Source organism: Podarcis melisellensis (genome assembly GCF_964234715.1).
Source record: "Podarcis melisellensis genome assembly, chromosome: 2".
NCBI classification, from domain to species: domain Eukaryota; kingdom Metazoa; phylum Chordata; class Lepidosauria; order Squamata; family Lacertidae; genus Podarcis; species Podarcis melisellensis.
Window position 1 is genome coordinate 47,597,871 of NC_138529.1, and position 20,012 is coordinate 47,617,882.

The window sequence follows — 20,012 nt, forward strand, 5'->3', positions numbered from 1 at the left end:
CCAAGTCATTTATAAAGATGTTGAGCAACAACAGGCCCAGGACAGAACCCGGTGGCACCTTGTTTTCTCCTTAAAGAAAGGCAAAATGAAAAAGCTTTTTTTAAAAGAAAGAAAGAAAGAAAGAAAGAAAGAAAGAAAGAAAGAAAGAAAGAAAGAAAGAAAGAGGGGGCTAAAAATAACAAACACCATTTTTATGAGATCATTAAGAAGTTAAGATTTTAAATGCACCTAAGTTATTTTCCTCTATAGTTAGCACAGAGCTCCATATCCCTGTGTATGTGTGATCTGCCATTACATTTGTTTGTAGTGGCTAGATGCCTTGGTGCCACATCAATTTCTTTCATCAGTTTCACAGATTGGTTTTACAAAACCATCATGTCCTCTCAATAAAGTGATAAAAGTAGCTGTTATAGGATATGGGATTAGGACTTGGAGACCTTCTTCTGTGGAAAGCATCTGAGGCTTTTCCATGCTGGGGGATGTGATAGAAAGTGGACGGATAGAAATCTCTTTCCCATGATACTAGAATTGGGGCTGTCCAATTAAGTTGATTGGCAGCTGATTCTGGATTTAGGGGGGAAAGCACTTTCCTCAGACAGCACATTCTTAACTCATGGAATATATTGCTGCAAAGATGTGGCGGTGGCAACCAGCAGATGGCATTTAAAAAGGATTAAACAGAGTCATCTAAGATAGGTCTGTAATTCTCTCCATTTCCGATGTTCAGGCTGTCAGAGCCTGTAATAATGTAGCCAAAATGGCACGATGCACCACACACATGAGTAAGGTATCCGCAAGCTTGGAAGAGCACCAAAGTTTGTGGAAGTACAAAAAAAAACATTTAGCAAAGAACCCCAAAGAGGGGAGGAATAAGCTGAGGAGCACTGAGTGTGCTCAGTTGCCATGGTACACTGTCTGGCTGTTGGGGAGGACAGCAGAAAACAGGGAGGGGAGATGGAACCAAGGTGCTAGAATCCCGGGCAGGACTCCAGTCACACTAGAGCACTTTGGCCATGGCAGCCGAATGAAACCCCCATGTACAGAGGCATAGCTCTGAACACCAGGGAGCAGTGTCAAACAACAGGGGATACTGATCACTTTCATGCCTTGCTGAAAACAGAATGCTTGACTACATAAACCATGGTCTGATGCAACAAGGCAGATCTTGGTTAACTTTGGTTGGTGTGTACAAAATGTTCACAATTTTAATTTGCACATTTTGTGCATCGGGAAGAACAGGAAGTATGTAATTTACTAAAGATGTGTCTTATAAAATTGGAAACTATTTATCTGCAGAAAATAACATACCGAGCAGTTCAGGTTACAAGATATGCATGTTTATACAGCACAAAAGAGTGATGTTTGCTTCCCATATTTAACCACTAGATGGCCTTCTCTAGGTAAGCACATATAAAGCATGGCACTGACAATGAATTCAGATGCTGTGTAGTTAAATACTAGCACAAGACAGCAAAAAAAGAGAATAGGTTGCTTAGAGCAAGAAACATAGCTTTGAAGCTGAGCAGGTTACTCCTTGAAAGGATCCCAAACACCTTTTAAAATGGGTAAGATATATTGGAAGTTGTTTTTAATATTATTTATTGGGTTTCTTACGTACTAGTTGTATACGCCTCCTTTCCTCCAAAGAGTTGAAGTTTCCATTTGATGCAAATTAAACAAACAAAGAAAGACAATGTACATGGCTCTTCCATCCTCTATTTTATCCTCACAACAACCCTGTGGGGCAGGTTAGGCCAAGAGGTAGTTTGGCCTGTCCAAGATCACCCACTGACCTTTGTGACTGAACGGGAATTTAAATCCAGGTCTCTCCAGTCCTAGTATTTTTTTTCCTGGAGGACCGCTCCCTTTGTATTTTTTTATTTATTTACCAAGCATGTAAAGCTGAATGAGTACAAGTTAAATCTGCGTAAGTTGTGAGTTACCTGTACTCCAACCCAGGGGTAGGGAACGTTTTTCAGGCTGAGGATCCATTGGCAAAAGTGGGCAAAGCAACAAGTGCAAGTTTTACTTATGTACAGTAGGCCAGTATCTACACACACTCACATGCTTGCTTTTTATCCTCAAGGTAAGCAAGAGGCATTAGAGTTCCAGGACACTTTCCAGCAAGGAAACTGTGAAGTTGGGCCAGTGAGGGGCCGGGCTAGGGAGAGGTGCAGCTTGACGAGTGTCTTGGGACTCAGCTATTGGCAAAGAAAAAGCACTTTATATGCATTGTATATGCATTATAACACCATGACACCAGATGGCGCTGTGGAGTTCTGTTTTTGCCAACCCGATTTCTCATACAAAGTTTACAGCACATTTAGCTGAAACGCTTCTTTGATATGTCTAGATCCAGTCCTGGAGTATTTGGCCCCTGGGCTGGAGGTTCTCCATTGCTACTCTAACTGCCTTCAGCAGCAAATTGCACAGGTAGATGAACTGCACCGAGCCCTGGAGGTTGAAAAGAAGGATGTAGGGTGCGGTTGAGTGGCTCAAGATGTGTCTTCCCACAGTTTCTGCTGTCTGTCTCAAAATCCCTGTGGGCCCATTTGCAGGGCAGAAAATCTGGTGATGCTGTGAGCAGAGAACTGGTACTTCAATCTCCGCTCTCCATATGGTGCCTGGCATTAAACAAACGAAACACACCCTATAACCTATGGCTTGGGCTTTCTCCAGATGTGCAAATAGAGCTGTTTAAGCAACGAAAGATTTTTGTCCAGTCTCTCTTACGCATATGAAGATTTGTCCAACTCAGGCGCAGTCAATCTTAATGTGAATGCACTTCATCAGAGCCTCCCTTTCATGCATATCTGCTATACTCCAATGTCTCTGACTAGCTCAGTGATTGCTTTTGGTCGCTTTTATTTAAGTGAGATCTGCCTTAGATCAGTGCATCACAAAGCTATAAACACACGGCATAACATTGGACTCATCTCTTTTGAATCTTGACTAGTTTTGACCAGCTGAAGGTAAACAATAAGTATTTATGCACGAGCATTTATGTCCCTTCTCTATAAGTTGTTTTGGCAAATCTTCTCTTGGACTCCGATCTAAGAGACCTTCCCTCTTAGGCTGATTGCTCTCGCTTTGTGTGTTCGCAAGGCAAACCCTTCTGTGCTTATAAGGCTGTTTACTTGGGGAAAATGCCAAGCTCTCGAAATGGACGCTATCTAAGATCTGGTATATGTCAAGAGTCTTCCATTACTTAGATGGAGCTAATGTGCACTGTGAGCAGGGAATATATATATATATATATTCTTTCCCCACACATAATAACATAAAACAAGACCATTCATAGATTGGTTGATTAACATGATTGAAGTTTTTAAGCTGGCCACCATGGTGTGCTATCCCAAAAGACTTCGGTTGCAATCCTGTGTACACTCATAGGAGAATAAGCCCAATTCAATTAAGTGGAACACAGGATCCCAAGAGTTTGGGATCATATTTCTCTTAACAGTGTGGAGGGGAGCAGCCGTTGTAGCATACCTATTGTAAACAGTAAATAAACAGAAGCCTAATTCCAAAACAATGTGCAAATGTCATTCGTTCCTGTTTCCCCCATTCAAACTTTCCCTTGATTCCAAAATGCCTGGGACTAATTAGCCTGAGAACTAAAGCTGACTCCTGTTGCGGTTATTTGGCCACTGGCAGGCAGACTGGTGGCTCTGCTAAGCAGCCAAAGTTGTGGCGGGCCGTGGCCAGCCGAAATGAGAGATTTTTTTCCCATCCACAGCCTTCATGAGAAGGCTAATTCCATTCAACCATAATGAGGGGCTGGGTAATTCATTGCAACTGTTGTACAAAGGACTAGCATCCTCTGGGTGTTTTGATATGTGGGAGGATGTTTATTCAGGATAAGCACAGAAATGAAGTTAAAAGTTTTCAGTGGGCAAGCCACAACGAGGAACAAAGTATTTTGCATCTTTAGAGGCTGGTTCATTTGCATCAGGGTAATAGGCCTTGAACTATGAAACCAGCTTAGTTAGACATCCCACATAGTCAAAGTTGCAGACTCTTTTCAAGCCAAAAGGTATTGCTATCCAAACCAGTAATCTCATGACTCTCACCTGGTAGATGGCTTCCTGTGCTCAAGGCAAGAGCATAATTGGCACAGAAACTATAGACACTTCTGGGTTATGACTTCCCACGCTGCTGATTAGGTTATAAAGCAGAAAAGAAAGTCCCCCTTGAACAGCAAGTATGGAAACCTGCCAGACAGACGACCCACCCTTGCACCCTGATACCAAAAAATGTACTTTCACCCTTTGCTTAAGCTGTCTTCATTCCCTATTGTTGTTCATTTTTCTTATTCTTTTTGAGAAAGAGAGACATGGATTGTTCTATTCCCTCAGGAGTTTCTGGCTTGTCTGTTCCTTGGAGCTGGTGACAAACAGTTGCTTAGCCCTTTGGGGTAACTCTCCCCAAAAAGCATGGGGACAGAGGAATCAGCCTATTCACTCAGCCATTTCCTGCCCACCATCCATGTGGAACCGACCGTAGTTAATTGGTTAGCCCCCTATAAGGGCTATTTTGTTTTTAAAGTATGTGGGTGAGGATAAGGAACAATGGGTATTAACAGTCAGGGTGTGTGTCTGTATGAGAGAGAGAGAAGCATGTATGTGTAGTCTGTGTAAGAAAAAAAGATAAAGGGTTATGAATGTATTTATGTATGTAAAGTGCATATTTGTTCTAAATTAGAAAACAAAAAAATCTGTATCTACCATCTATATCTATCTATCATCTATCTATCTATCTATCATCTATCATCTATCTCTATCTATCTATCTATCTATCTATCTATCATCTATCTATCATCTATCTATCTATCATCTATCATCTATTTATCTATCATCTATCATCTGTTATTCAGTGGTCTGTGTTTGCCTGAGCTTGAGTCTGGACTAAGGATTCTGAGCCCGTGTTCTGATTTGATACATGATATCCAATCACAGAACATTTCAGGATTTGGGCCACTACCATTGGCCCTTAAACTCTGAGTTATGATTTGCAGCTTGGGAGTTTAGATAGCCAATCACGTTGGGAGTGGAAGTGGCTCAGGCCTTCAGAAATGTATATAAGTAGTTGCTTTGCACCTGTTATCCAGTTCTGTTAGTTCAATAAAGGTTCTTGCTGTGTCTTGCTTCGTGGGAACCCACCTACACTTCACTAGCTAGCTATCTTTTCTGGCTTCTATCTCAGGCCATCCTAAAACTTCTAGAATAAACCTCATCTGCAATGATGTGCAGCTGGACTAGCGCCATCCCTGATGCACACTGAGCATGGATGCCTGAAAATAAACCCTCACATGTGAACAGCCCAGTCTATACCATCAGGATACTTTACCCCTTGTTCTGTGTGTGGACCTTTTCAAGTGTATTGGGTGAGCTTAGATCACAAGCAATTCTGGTTTATTAGGAGCAGAATGTTAGGCCTCACTGGACTTTTAAATGGCACAGCCCTAAGATGTGTGTGTGCACATACGTGCATCATATAACTATATTTACTATGACCAATAAAGGGTCAGAGAAGGTGTACAACAGATGTACCTATATTTATGTCTGTGAGATGTTGAAGGATATATTGCTTTCACAGGACAATGTTATCAAAAACCTGCTCAAGAGCATTGAAAAAAGCTTTACATTGAAAGATCTGTCTAAAAGAAAATTGGCTGAGCTGAAGCATGCTTATGCATGCTGCCAGTGCAAAAAGAAAAAAAGAAAAAAGCCAAACTGTTGTTTCAGACACATTTTAGTTTAACCAGAAACAGTTGGAACTCTCTAAAATAGTCCAAAACTGGAACACAGTCAGTAGCACACAACTGCTTTTCAGCTAAATCCTTGACATGACTGCAATCAACACACTTAGGGTCCTGATCAGGAGATACTTTTCTCTTGTTTAACAGCGCCAGCACATTAACTTTCGGTCAGAAAGGTGATACCCTTCTCAGTAGTGTGACAGTCCATTCTCTTGTCCTGCTTTCCTTCTTCTGATAGCAAATGAAACTCCAGTTCTGTATCACAGAACATGAAGCAGAAGGAAAGTAAGATGGATGACAGCAGCAGTCATTCTTATGCTGTGGTCACAAACAGCAACAGATGCAGCTTCTGGCTCAAGGGCTGGCCATCCTCAGTTCTTTTAAACCAGTATCTTAATTTCTTAGCTGAACAGAACAAAAAACTTAAAAGTTTGGTAGCTATTTACAAAAACAAATGTATGGGTTGTATCCAGTGCTAGTAATATTCAGAGTCAACCCTTTAAAATTAATGGACATGGCTAAATGAGGTCCATTAATTTCAGTGGGTCTCTTTTGGGTAGAACTTAGTTGGATACAACCTTCTTTTTATGATCATCCCATTGACCAGAGTTTTCTTGCAGTGGTGACCCTTCTGGCCTTTTAAGGAGAAATGTTTCCTGATATGTACGACGGGCAAAAATGAAGTAAATGGAACGTATCTCTTATATATCACATTTAAAAACAAAGGTGTATGTTCATGTAGAGACCATCAGTGACCAACAATATTCACTAATCAACTAATATTTATTTCTTATTGGGAACTGCAAAACTTATTGTTAAGAGAATAAACAGCATCAGCATCAGCAAGGCAAATAGCAATGTCTCTTTACATTAGTCGTCTTTTCTGTCTTAGCTTTATGGAGTTAAGCATGAAATAGTCACAGGGGTTAAAATATGTGCTTTGGCTAATGTGGAGAGCCTAGGTTTAATAGTTTAAAATGTTCAGGCTAAAACAGCTTCATCTGGTAAGTAACCCTCTCTGAAAATGCATTAGAGGGACTTGTTTATAAAAGATAGATGTCAAATAGCATAGTAGGTTTTAGCAGAATGTGAGTGGCTGCAGTGAAGCAAGGAACATGAAATAAGACTCATGGTATGCAACAATGTGGTTTCAATATATACTAAAATATAGGGCCCTCGTGACCACCACTGAGAACATCTCACATAACTTGCAGAATATAGAAGAACGTGAATATGTAATATTCCAAAAGCTGACACTGTCTGTTTACTCAACGCTGGAACAATGATGGAAATAACAGCTGAACAAATGCAAATTACAGTTTTGAATAGAAGACTATGATCATCATAGGCAGGCTTTTGAAAGTAATACACTGCAATTATAAGTGGACAAACTACCTCAGACAGGGATATCCCAATGAGAAATGGCAGGCAGGCAGAGGGGCGGTGTAATAACAGTTTTTCACATCTTATTGGAGATCTTTAGGCTGTTGTATGTTGAAAACCAGTTGTATGTTGAAAAACAGGACCAACAAGGTACCGGTAGCTTTATCGAAATGCTGCCGGTTTCACATACAGGGCCAACTGGACAGGCACAATTTTGCAGTCCTGGTGTGTGCATGACACAATGGTATTGGGAAGAGGGTTTTGGATTTGTTAGGCACTGGGGAACATTATGGGACAAGCCAGGCCTTTACAAGAGGAATGGGCTCCTCCATTTGAACCGCAATGGAAACAAACTGCTGGTACTTAGAATCAAAAATGTGGCAAAGCAGCTTTTAAACTGGTCACAAGATTCCCAAGAGCATTTGGTTGGTCACTGTGAGAACAGGAGCCTGGACTGATCCACCAGGGCTATCCTTATGTTCTTGAGAAGCTGAAGGGAAGATTCCTGAGAGACCATTAATGTGCTTGACAGTGCATGCACAACTTCAGCCTTAGTGTGTTTCTGATAAACCTGTTTGACCATCCTTCTGGACTTTAATATTGTTCCTGTTTCTTTCTATGGTTGCATAAACATTCTATCAAACAACCAACTATTTCACAGGCCCTTCTCAGGAGTTGTAGCGATAGATAATTTACAAAGCATGTTAAAGGTTTTCTACGTGTCATGGAATTTGGACATTTGGAAAGAGGTTTAATTGTGATCTGGTTTCAAGAAACCCAGTGCTGGGGAAGCTGCATGGAAGCTGCAGGCAAAAACTAGCAGCTCACATTGGCATGAACAGCTGTACTTGGCAATGCAGGGGACTAGATAAGTTTACTTTAAAGAAATAAACAAAACCACTTTGTTTACTGGAGGGTAAAATAGGGGTTTTTTAAATGAAAAGTTTCTTAACATTTTGCTTCGGCAATTGGTAAACCATTTCCTGCTCTCAAGCTGAGAATAAGCTCCCATAGCTATTTCTGTACCAGTTCAAGCCCACATAGATTGATACTGTTACAGATGCGAGTGAGCAGTCCGCTTTGAAGAAATGCCCTTTCCTATTGCAAAACTCGTGTATGGAAAGAAAAGTGATGAAAAGCAGGATGGATGGACTGTAAAGATGCTTTAATCTTGGCAAGTAAAAAACAAATAGAAGATTGGGAGTGTGCATGAAAAATAGTGCATGTGGTCCAACTAAAGTAATGCAGGTTTTCAAAATTAATCCAATTTTTTCTGCTGTATCAGAAATATATTGGTAGTAGAATCTCCCCCCCTTTTTTTTACAGAACAGAATGTACGGTTCTGTTTTTTAAGCAACACGTAGTCTCGTGCATGCTTATTTGAAAAAAGTATGCATGCAATGGCAGCCCTAGGGATCTTAGCAGTACCGCTTGATGTATTCTACCTGCTCCACACAAAATAGCAATTGATAAATTGGTACAAACTTAGGAAGTTGTCTTATAGAAGATCAGATTATTCCCCCCCCCCCATTTAACCCAGTGTTGTTCACTGTGGCGGACTGAGCGTTTTAAAACACTTATTACACAAATAGGCAAACTCGGCCCTCCAGATGTTTTGGGACTACAACTCCCATGATCCCTAGCTAACAGGACTAGTGGTCAGGGATGATGGGAATTGTAGTCCCAAAACATCTGGAGGGCCGAGTTTGCCTATGCCTGACTTACTACCTGGCCTTTTGAACTAGAGATGCCAATGATCAAGCTTTGGATCTCTGTGTGCAAAACTTAGAAACTGAAACGTTGCAATAGACTCAATGCTAATATATTTTTTGAACAAAAAGTAAGTTTAGCATATAACCTTAAAAGGATAACCCTAAAGATCTGGTGTCGTTGAATTTAATTTAGACAGACACGTTGAAGCCTAAGGTAACAAAAACAATACGGAACTTCTAACATTCCCTTTGCTAATTATTGTCAAATAATGAATACAGTCAGCTGTCAAATAGCATAAGAACAAGTTTGCTATTGTTCTATTATAGTGTGGGTGTGTTTTTGTGTAGGATATAAATTATAGTGATAAAATAAAAAATGATTAAGAGTAAGATAGCGTATATAGGCATGGATCAGTATGATACTTCACAGTACAGATGACATAAACAAAATGCAATGAAAAGATAATTGTCCCTGCTTGCAGTTACTCCAGGAAACATAAACTGTGAAACTGGAAACTTTCCAGTTTAGAAAAGGACATGAATTGGTGCCAGGTACTTATGCAAAGCTGATAAAAGCAGGTGACTGAGCAGATCGAGATTTGCCACCTGGCCATCTTTTTTTTTTAAAAAAAACCTGCCCTTCTTATTTTAAAAGGCCTGTTCCGTACAGCAGCTTTACAACAGTTCTATCACGAAGGGTGATCAAAAGAACTGGCCCTACCAGTGCAGGAGGCCTTTGTTGTACTTTTCCGCATTATAATACTTCATGACACCTGGGGTTTTAAAGGGTGTGAATAAAGGGTTTGATAAAAATTAACACACTGTCCATATATGCAGAATAGTAGCCTTTCAAAAGAAAATGGCAAGGCTACCACTTGAGGATCAATATCCTGCCATTTCAAGACCCCTTCCTTCAATTCTTTTTAATAGGCTACAAGACTGACTTGCCCTCCTCACCTTTTTAATGATATTCTAGACCAGAGCATCTATTTGTTTCTTCCCCTCCTTTGACCTTGTTAGTGTATGCCCCCTGTGTTCTAACTGTCGCTGGTCATCATTTTATCCTGGCTTCTAATCTCTGGTTACTGAGAAGTTTTGCTGTGAGATGTTACCCTATGAGAATGAGAGGACAACATGACAGGTTGTCTGCTACACACCAGCTGGAGCTTCTGAAGTATCAAAGGAAACTCCATATAGAGTTTTACTGCTTTTAACTTCAAAAGACAACAATGGAAATAGAAAATGCTTATTGGGCCCTAAACCAAGCTTTCAGAGTGCATTAAAACACTGATACAATTCTATTAAAAATGAATAAATAAGGCAAATCAGAGGTTTATTGCAGCAAGTGAACTGCATGAAAAAAAATTGCTTAAGTTAGGAAATTATAAAACTCAAATTAGAGCTTGGCTCTTCACCCCAATGTTGTCATTAATAGATGTGAACGAAGCAAAACAGAGGCAGAAACCAAAGAATCTGGTACAATAGGAAGATCCTGTTAAAATTCCTAGCAAAGCAACATGCTTAATTTATAGGAAAAATGTTGCAAGGGAACACATTGTCCTAAAGGGGAAAATGTCTCTGTCAACACAGTGCTGTTTTTAAACAAGTGAAATAAGATGAGCGCTAAAGTTATGAATTACTCAAATTGCACAATAGGCCACAGGCAGATGAGAAGAGATAGATATTCCCAGATTATGGAATAGCTGTCTTAAATAAAAGTCTTTTGTGATTATTATTTTTTAAAAGCAATCAGTTGCTCTAAGCCAAGACAATTGAAAAGCCACCATCTGCTGCTAATCCAATTAGCCAGTTCAAAGCCACTTTTGCAAAACAGGCTGCTATTGATTTATTCCATAAACATATTTTTCAATTATACGACATGGAGGTCTACATTCCTTCTAATTATGCTTTACTTAGAAATTACAATGATTCATGGATCAAGGAGAAATTTGAGTGGTGCAAGAAAAAAAGAAACATGTGAATTCCCAGTGACGTCTCTCCACATACAGGCACCCATCCACTTATTTCTGCACCCTCTGCTTCCATTATGCATGTTGCTAATGTTCATCTGTTGAAACCATGTCTTTCCATGGGATACTGAAGTCTTTTGCTGAAGTATAAATCCAGGTACAGTAACACATAAAGCAGGCTGCATGTGCATTTATAGAGGACAGGGCTGTAGCTTGGTGCTAGAGACCATCTGCTTTCCATGCAGAAGGTCCCAAGATCTATTACCAGCATCTCCAGGTAGGGCTGGGAGAGAATGTGTGGACACAGCGACACACTGCGACTTGCAAAGCCTGGCTGGCTGATGGGTGCAGGCAGATCTTGTGTACTGTTTGGCTGCGGCTTTGGCATTTTCTGTATTTGCCAAATTCCTCCACACAAACATGTATGTGAGTACATTGTCTTGAGGAGCAAGAGTAGCACGATTTGAAGCATATATGCAGAGAGCGACAGGGATGTCCATGACGACAGCTACACTTTCCTTGGCAGCTTTGATCACAGTAGAGATGACATCCATCTCACTGTTTGTTTACCACTGGGTTCATTCTAACACTGGGCTGTATCCAACACTGTTGCAAAACAGGCTTCTGCTCGGGCAAAAAAACTCCCCCCCCTCCTCTCCTCCCCCTTGCTACCTCCTGTATTGTCATGAAATTCTACTCAATATTGATCCAGAGCAGAACTCCAATGTATAGTTAATAATAATAATAATAATAATAATAATAATAATAATAATAATAATAATATTTAGACCCCTGAACAGGGCTGCCTTAAGATGTCTTCTGAATGTCAGGTAGTTGTTTATCTCTTTGACATCTGATGGGAGGGCGTTCCACAGGGCGGGCGCCGCTACTGAGAAGGCCCTCTGTCTGGTTCCCTGTAGCCTCACGTCTTGCAATGAGGGAACCGCCAGAAGGCCCTCGGCACTAGATCTCAGTTTAACGATGGGGGTGGAGATGCTCTTAGTTAGCAGAGTAAAAACTTAAACACGTTGCAGGATCCCCCAAAATAGACCACAGGCAATTGTATTTAACCCAGCAGAGCTTTACTGCCACTGAAGGCAAATGAGCATAATGATCACAAATCCAATACACCCAGGATTGGCAATGTCCATAAGAAATCCAGTTGCAGCAGACTTAACTTAAACTTACAATACTTATAATAAGTCTAAACCTTAACACTAAGTGTACTATGTACAGAACAGCACACCAGAAAGAAGAGATAGAAAGAGAAAGTGAAACTCAGGCTCCTTCTGGCCAATTATTATAGTCAGGTTTTTTGGACAGAGAACTTTAACAACAGATGCAATAGTCGCTCTGTCCCAGTAAATAAACTGTTGTCACCATTTTTGTTCTCAACCATTTTTGTTCTCAGTCGAACTGCAGATGACTCAGTGAAGAACCTTATCAGTTCCTTGGCAGCTCATAGACTCCTTTCATCCTTCCTTCCAACTGAAGATATATGAGCAATTATACTTCCAATTAAATTAAATTCCAAGTCCTCTTAGCATTATTAAGTTCACTTTGTAAATAATATAGGATGGGGAAGAGTCAGCTCTGAGTTTCCGTCATACACCTTTTGCAAAATACAGCTTCCCTTCCTTTCTCCTTTTTGTTACACAAACAGTTCCGTTTGGTGTTATATTCCATATTTATAATCCAATTTCTTCCATCCTCACTTGTACAAATATAATTTGAACTAACATTCAGAGGAGGGTTGCTGAATCGTAAATGTAGAGAAGAAAACTTTAAATAAAGAAACTGTAGGCTCCCCTCCTCCCCACCGTCTTTTGCACCAAATGAAATCTTATCTCAAGTTCAAACCTTAAAGTCCTTGCAGTTGGTTTGTTCCGCAGTTTGTGATCTCATCTCTTTTAGCATGTGCCTGTACTTTACTCCAATTAAGTTCTAATTAACAGTAGAATCTCTGCTTCTTAATGGCGACGTTGGAGGGTTTTCACCAGGCAAAGTGCATTTGCACTCAGAGCCTCCCTGCCCCCGCATTCCATGCTGGAGCGAGCGCCAGGTACCGATATGGACTGTGAGTAAAGCCCCATTCCCTTTGTCCCTTGGGAGGAATTTGCAAGAATGATTACCCTCAATCATCATTGTTTTTCCTTCACCAACTATCTTCTGCTGTCATGGGGGCTGCCCCCATTAAGGCCAAGCGGAACTGGAAGCCAGGTGCGAGTCAAGAAAGGCCCCTTTTAGTGCTATTCCATTGTGGATTCATTTGTTTTAATGGATGCAAACTCGGCTTGCTAATAGGTTTGTCGAAATCTTAGTTCAGCATGCTCCACGCTAAAGGCAAAGCCCAAAGGCATATTCAGCATCGTTTCCTTAAGCATGTAGAAATGATCTGCAATACCTTGCACAGGTAACTGAGCTGGGGAAATCTTTTTGCCTATAAATGCACCCTAGCTTGTATAGAACAGGTACCATGCTCTTTGCACTAGAAACTACTTTGATATAAGTCTTAATGGAAAACACATGCTAAATACAGATATACAGAATCAACAATGCCAAGATTTGGATGGGTCTGTTTGCAAGTGGGATGCCAAGCGAAAGTTGCAGTGTTTATAAATTCGTTGTTAATCCTGAACTGGGAAGAAAAGAGAATTACTAATTTTTTTTAATCGACATATTAAATTTAATCCGACCCTTTGTCCCAAAGGAGCCCTGTAGCCATACTCTGTTCATCCATTTTTGAAGCGGCGAACAGAACTCACTTATGATCCTCTCAATTGGTCAGTGATGGAAGTGCTATGTGAAAATGGAAGCAACCTTCATATTTACTAGGCGAAAGTGAATATAGCTGTCAAAAGAACTTATGAGCTTAAAGATTAAAATTCTGTGAAGTCTGCTCCATTAGCTCGTGCATGCATGAGCCTGCTTAGCATCAGGGAAGTAGATGAGAGCGTTCAGGAATCCTGGCTTGCAGAAGAATACAAGTTGCGCTGGCAGAGCTTCACATAGCATTGCATAAAAGTGTGAAAAAATTGGATCAGGCTTTTGGCTCAAAAGCACAATGAAGCAACCCACAGTGATAAGAATGTGCTGCAGCATCCTGTTCCAATAACTTGCATGGATGTCTTCCAAGATCCTGTGCTTTTGATCAGAAAGTGATTTACGGAAAAGATACCCAAGTTTTAAAAAAGGGGGAGGGGAAGATGATCTGGGAAAGATGCAAATAGCTGCAATGCTCTCTTGTGGCTTAGGATTGTGAAGGCCTACACCACATGCCGAACAGAATGAGTACAATTCTCAGTTCAGCCATTGATTCTGAGTAGCTTGGTCGCAAGCGAATGAGCCACAAAATATCAAGCATAATTAATGGTCATAATGTTCAGCCTTACCACTGAAGTGCAACTTGGTGCGAAAAGAATTCAAGAAAAAAGCTGATGAATCTATATTGATGAATCTATCCAACACCCTACAAGACTACGGCTATCAAATGCTGACACACACTTGAAAATGGTTGTGTCCTTTCTCTTCTAACAGGACAAGTGAATTCGTAAAGCCATTTTCATTTCAGTTGGACATACTCCCTAGGTAAGTGGAGAGGTCCTCTTAGGGATCAGGAACTGGCTACATAGCAGGAAGGACAGTTCTCCCATGTAGAAAGTAGTTTCCCACAAGGATTGCTATTGGTACCTGTGTTTTTTTAATTGGTTCATAAACTATATTGAGTTAGGGACGAGCAGTGAGGGTCATTAAAACAAAAAGGATTGCAAAGAGCTCCAAAAGGGCCTCTCCAAACTAAGTTAATGGGTAGCAAAATGCATAAAGGGCAGGATTCAAACATGTTGTGTATGTGGAACAAGGTCTGCTCATGTAATGAGTCTTCCTCTGCACCCTCTAAATCTTCTCTGGAGAGTAGGGGGGGGACCCATAGACCACATTTAGGAGGTGCATAGGGGGAGGAGAGGAAGGAAAGTTCTACTGCATGAGCAGACCTCATCCCCTGCACACATACCTGACTCAGCGCTATGTTGGATTCCACATAAAATGCATCTATCCCTTATGGAGTAATTGCTAGGCGTTATGCATTTCTTAAATGGATCCGGTAAGGAATTATAAGGATAATGAACGTAGCCCCTACAAGAGGGTTGTATCTTTAATTGCTTGCCAACATTGAGTAATACTTTGGTAATCAGAAGGCCTAGGAAACATTTGCCCTGAAAAATATTGGAAGGGCTTTATTTGCTTTTAAATGTTTTCCAGAAATGAAAGCTTCAACATTGCTGACTGAATAAACAAAAGGGTTGCAAAGACAGGCGAAACAGACCCATATGATCCTATCTGAAATAAATATATGGATGTATTTGCTGAATTTCTCACTTAACTAATGTTCAGGTCATGTTGGCTAGCATAAAACCAGCCATAATTGCACTCTGTATGTAGAGGCCACATGGAGTGGTAGTTTGAGCTTGTGGACTCCTGCAAAAACCAAAATAAAGCTACATTGGCCACCCTCAGCTATTTATATAAACTACTGTGCTTTCATATAGCTAGCTCAGCTATTGCTAATAATCTCACAATGGCTTAAAGATGGCATAATCTTTCAAATATGGAGAGGGGGGCTTCTCATGGGTGGAATGTATGAATACAATTTCTTCAAAGAGTAATTTGTTTTTCACAGTCTGTGAGCTAAGTGATTCCAACCTTAAATTATCATATGTTAGCAATAGCTACTGCTGTCTTAGTAATACAAGTAAATGATGTATTAGACTAAACACTGTTAAGATGGAAGTTGCCTATCAAGGTGGTAATTATCTACCTTCTGTTGGCACTAAAATCTTCAGTGAGAGCAGCGGTCTTTTCTGTTGGAGCCGTTGAGTGGTACTCAATCCTAATGTAGTGTTAGCATATATTAGCTCTTCCTCTGAGACACTCAGCAGCAGAACCACTCCGACTGCTGATGACATCCCTGCTAATGAAATTTGGCTGAATTAGTAAGTAAGGGTTGCAATTGTTACAAACCATCTGTGAATACATGTCCCTTTCCTTTGGCTAGCTGAGCACACAGATGTTGTGGGTGTGGCCAGCTGCCATGGTCCTGCCCCACGTGCAATGCAGAATATGTGAAGAAAACAAGTGAAAGGGGCTGTTATATCCTCCATTCCTTATCATCCTTGGAGGCAGAATGGAAGGTGAATGAACTTTAGGTAGGACAAGTGGGATCTGCAGCAACACATTGCAGTGTGCAGTGCTGCTGTCCAGTATTCCAGTCCAGGGTGGGTGCAGACCAGTGGGACAGTGGGTGGTGGGTGCCTATGCTTTTGTTCCTCTGCCATCCTTCTGAATGCCATCTGCATGAGTCCAAATATTATTGGCATGAATCACCCAAAGAGCCCTATCAGAAGTCCTGCACAAGGAGTTATGCATGCATAACAGGACTCCCCCCATCCCTGTGCACCCCCAAAATTGGCTCAGGGGTGTGTGTTGAATAGCAAGCTGGTGGGGGGGCAGGGGGGAGTGACCACTCAGTCTAGCAGGCTGAAACACTTGAGCAGAAAGAATGGTCATCAAAGTGTGACATTGAATTCCATTGCATATATAAGCTTTCACAATGTCTTCCTTTATCTTTTAATCTCACCTTGCAAAAGAGTTTTCCTCTGTGCGTATTTAATGTATTTCCAACACCTTCACTGTCTGAGGAAGTAATCTTCATTTTATGAAAGCTCATACTGCAATAAATGACTTGGTCTTTAAAGTGTCATACGACTCTTTTCCTTACGGGAATTAATAATTTTCTGAAAACACTGTTTTCATTTTTTTTTCATTAGAAAACGTATCAAGCCATTTGTCACTAGCCATTACAATAAATCTTAAATAAATCGTATACAGTCCCATTTCCATGAATCATGGCTCCAAATACAACTTAAGAATAAAAAACAAACCATACATCTAAAACCAGGAAATTTCACACTTGGAAAAATCTATTAAAAATAAACAAATCTTATATTTCATCACTGTCTGGTCTGTGATCTACTTCCACTGTAAATAATAGGAAAGTTGCTCATTGTTACTACTCACATTTTAGTAATCTATTGCTTTCATGTCTTGATGGACTTTCCAGCTTCCATTCTTTTACAGACTTGGCTAGTTCTAGGAATGTGGGCCTTGTGTTTGTCACAGCTCCAGCACTGTCTCACATGCCTGTAGGCAAATTTAAAATAAATATTGTCTGATGTCCACTGTCAACCCAAAGTGCAGCCACTAAGTGCTTTGGAGGTCCCTACTTGGTTTCTGTGTGCCTTGAACAAGCCCAGAAGCCCTCTGAACCATCTGCTTCAAGATTCATTCAAATCTGCTGCACACCCCTAGTATTAACAGAATCTTTAGTTTAGTTATAACTGCTGATTTACTTAGTAGTATACAGCTACTAATAAGTGTTTGAAGTAAAGCTTGTGACTTCATATTAAATGTTTCTTAAAATGTTACTGGAAATAGTATATTTATTTGCAGTATATTTCATAGTTGCAAATGATTGTCTTAGATACTTTTTTCTTTTTGCTACACAACCGCCATGGGTCCAAATCATATTCCTTGGTTGTCCGCTAGCTGGGACTGGATATTCAGTTTAAAGTGACCTACATACCAGTCACACTAGTCTTGCAGTGTTCATCCTGGAGATCAGTATACTGTGTTTTCTAAAATTAATTCCCATCGCTTAAATCAAAGGTATTACTATTACTTCAATATTTAACCAGCATAAATGCTTGTGTCAGGAACTGCAAAGGCTGGAACAAAGATTGTCTTGGCTGAGTTTACTGTCACTGGAATACACCTAGATTGGCCTGGTGAAAAGAAGAGTTTGGATTTGATATTCTGCTTTATCACTACCCGAAGGAGTCTCAAAGCGGCTAACATTCTCCTTTCCCTTCTCCCCCCACAACAAACTCTCTATGAGGTGAGTGAGGCTGAGAGACTTCAGAGAAGTGTGATTAGTCCAAGGTCACCCAGCAGCTGCATGTAGAGGAGCGGAGATGCGAACCCAGTTCACCAGATTACAAGTCTACTGCTCTTAACCACTATGCCACACTGGCTCCTCCTTGCACATTTAACAGTTGTGTAAAATAGGAAGCCCTGTTGTTTTTCACTTGAGCACTGACTATGTCCAAGGTGTACCAGAAAACAGACTGGAGGAAATTCAGGTCATATGGTAGCCCTACCTTTCCTTCACAATAAATACATTAAGAAATAGATTAAACAAATGAAAGAGGAATGGGAAAAGCAACTCTAAACTCACAGAACAGCAAATCTCAAATCTTGCTTCCCCAGTATTTTATGCACAAAATTCAGTATAATGAAGAAATGTGTAGAACTGCCACAAGAGGGAGCTAATGCATAATAATTGAATGGATATGCCGCATTCAAGTCAGATTTGTGCAGAACTCCATGGACTTTCAGACGGGATTTTGTAGATGTGCAAGTCAGTGTACTGTAACCCATTTCTCCTTTTCTCTGCCCCTCCCCCCAGATTCCCTGGCTGCTTATAAATAAGAGGTTGTTACTTTTTGAATTAATAACAAAAAATATAAATTATTTTAAGGGTGAGTTTTTACAGAAAATGAATATAAGAAAAGAGTCAGAAAGCTGTTGGGTTAATTTGAAATAATAATGAAACATCATTTGAAATAAAAAAACACTATTTGCCTTTTTTTTGGTAAACTGTTTCTTATTACTTGCTAGAGATGTGTAGGGATAGGATGAGTAGGGGGAAGTATGTGGTGGTGGGAGGGCTCTGGCCCGTCATATCTCTAGCTGCTCTTAAGTATATCATGCAATTATTTAAACATATAATAGTCTGCAGATAAAATAAATAAATACAATACTGTATGCATTTCTTCATTTCCCCATTTTAAAATGTCTCAAACTTTTAAATTGCCAAGTACAAAAGAAGAAGATGTCTGCATCAATTAGCCTCTTTTTAGCATGGTTCATTTCAGAAGGGGGTGCCTTCAAATTTTGCAATTCTGGCAAATAATAATAATATACATACATTAAGATTCCTATCATAGCCAGTGATGAAGGCTTTGGAAAATGAGACAAGTTGAGGCTCTGTCTCCTAAGCCAGAGCATGATTTCAGTCCAGGCCTCCTTGCAAACAAGGCGGGTTCTGAGGAATATAAATATATATTGTTTTGAAGAGTGCTGCCAGATAATATGCTGAAGGCATTCCACTGTAGTTGCAAGCATGTGAAATCTCAACAAAGAAGACACCCCTTTCATGCCTCTAGGCTACCCAGTACTGATTGTTCTCACAATTCTGACATGTATAGAAATGAGAAAAATTCCTCTAAGCGTGCAGTTGCAATTGGAGATCTGTGATGGAAGAAATTAAAACAAAACAAAATGTAAACTAAAATGTAAAAGGAAAAACACAGCATGCTGCCATGAAATGACACAATAATAGGCCTCAAGGCCTACAAGGAAAGTTGTAGCTTTAAAGGCTATGAACACATTAGGGGCTGAAAACAGTTTGATGTTGTCTTCCCGCTCCCCCTCCCCTCACCGCATCATTTCAAGTAGCATCATGTTGCTGTACAGACCAGAGGGGGGATCTCTTCAGTCGATGCACATCACCCAGTGCTGAACTCTTTATCACTGAAGCTGTCATCTGCACATGTTCAACGGCTGTCTCTAACGTACACACCTCAGGTTAACTGTGGTTTCCATTTTCTAATCAGCTGGAAGCTGGTTTTGGGGAAAATACATCAACAGCAGTATTTCTCAAGAAGCTACAGAACAGATATGGATTGCAGCTAATGCCATGTATATTCAGCGTCAAACACCAACAGCGGAAGCATGCTGGAACATATAAGTGGTAATATATACACAGTCAAAATATGACTTCTTTTACAAGCTGAAAATATTCTTCCATTTCCTTAGGAGGGAAAATGTGACCACACTTTTTACTGTATTTTTGATACACCTTCTAGCCAGGAGGCCTGATAAGATTGCTTTGGCCAGGAGGCCAGATAAGATAAGATTGCATCATCTTAAGGGATGATGGCTTAAAAACACATAATGAAGCAACTTTGCTGAAGTAGAGCAGGTTTGGGATGGTAAATGTACTTACATCGCCCTCAGTTTATGATGGTAGAAAGGCAGAATATTATTATTATATCTATTTTTTAAAAA

At 40.3% G+C, this 20,012-nt stretch overlaps 2 long non-coding RNA genes across 3 annotated transcripts in view; one reads left to right on the plus strand and one right to left on the minus strand.

Annotated features, from left to right (window-relative positions):
• The window catches only part of LOC309363150, a 413,995-nt gene extending 401,354 nt beyond the window's left edge, over positions 1-12,641 (plus strand). The window contains exon 2 of the long non-coding RNA XR_014165278.1: positions 11,794-12,641. This is a non-coding gene — a long non-coding RNA (uncharacterized lncRNA). The remainder of the gene's footprint in view (positions 1-11,793) is intronic.
• The window catches only part of LOC309363139, a 36,985-nt gene that overhangs the window by 14,395 nt on the left and 2,578 nt on the right, over positions 1-20,012 (minus strand). Inside the window, exons 2-4 of one of the 2 annotated variants that reach the window (XR_014165266.1) lie at positions 19,421-19,565; positions 16,902-17,024; positions 11,699-12,314 (exon numbers count right to left, since the gene is read on the minus strand). This is a non-coding gene — a long non-coding RNA (uncharacterized lncRNA). Of the gene's footprint in view, positions 1-11,698; positions 12,315-16,901; positions 17,025-19,420; positions 19,566-20,012 lie in introns of those variants that run through there. The other variant, XR_014165265.1, reaches the window with a different exon arrangement.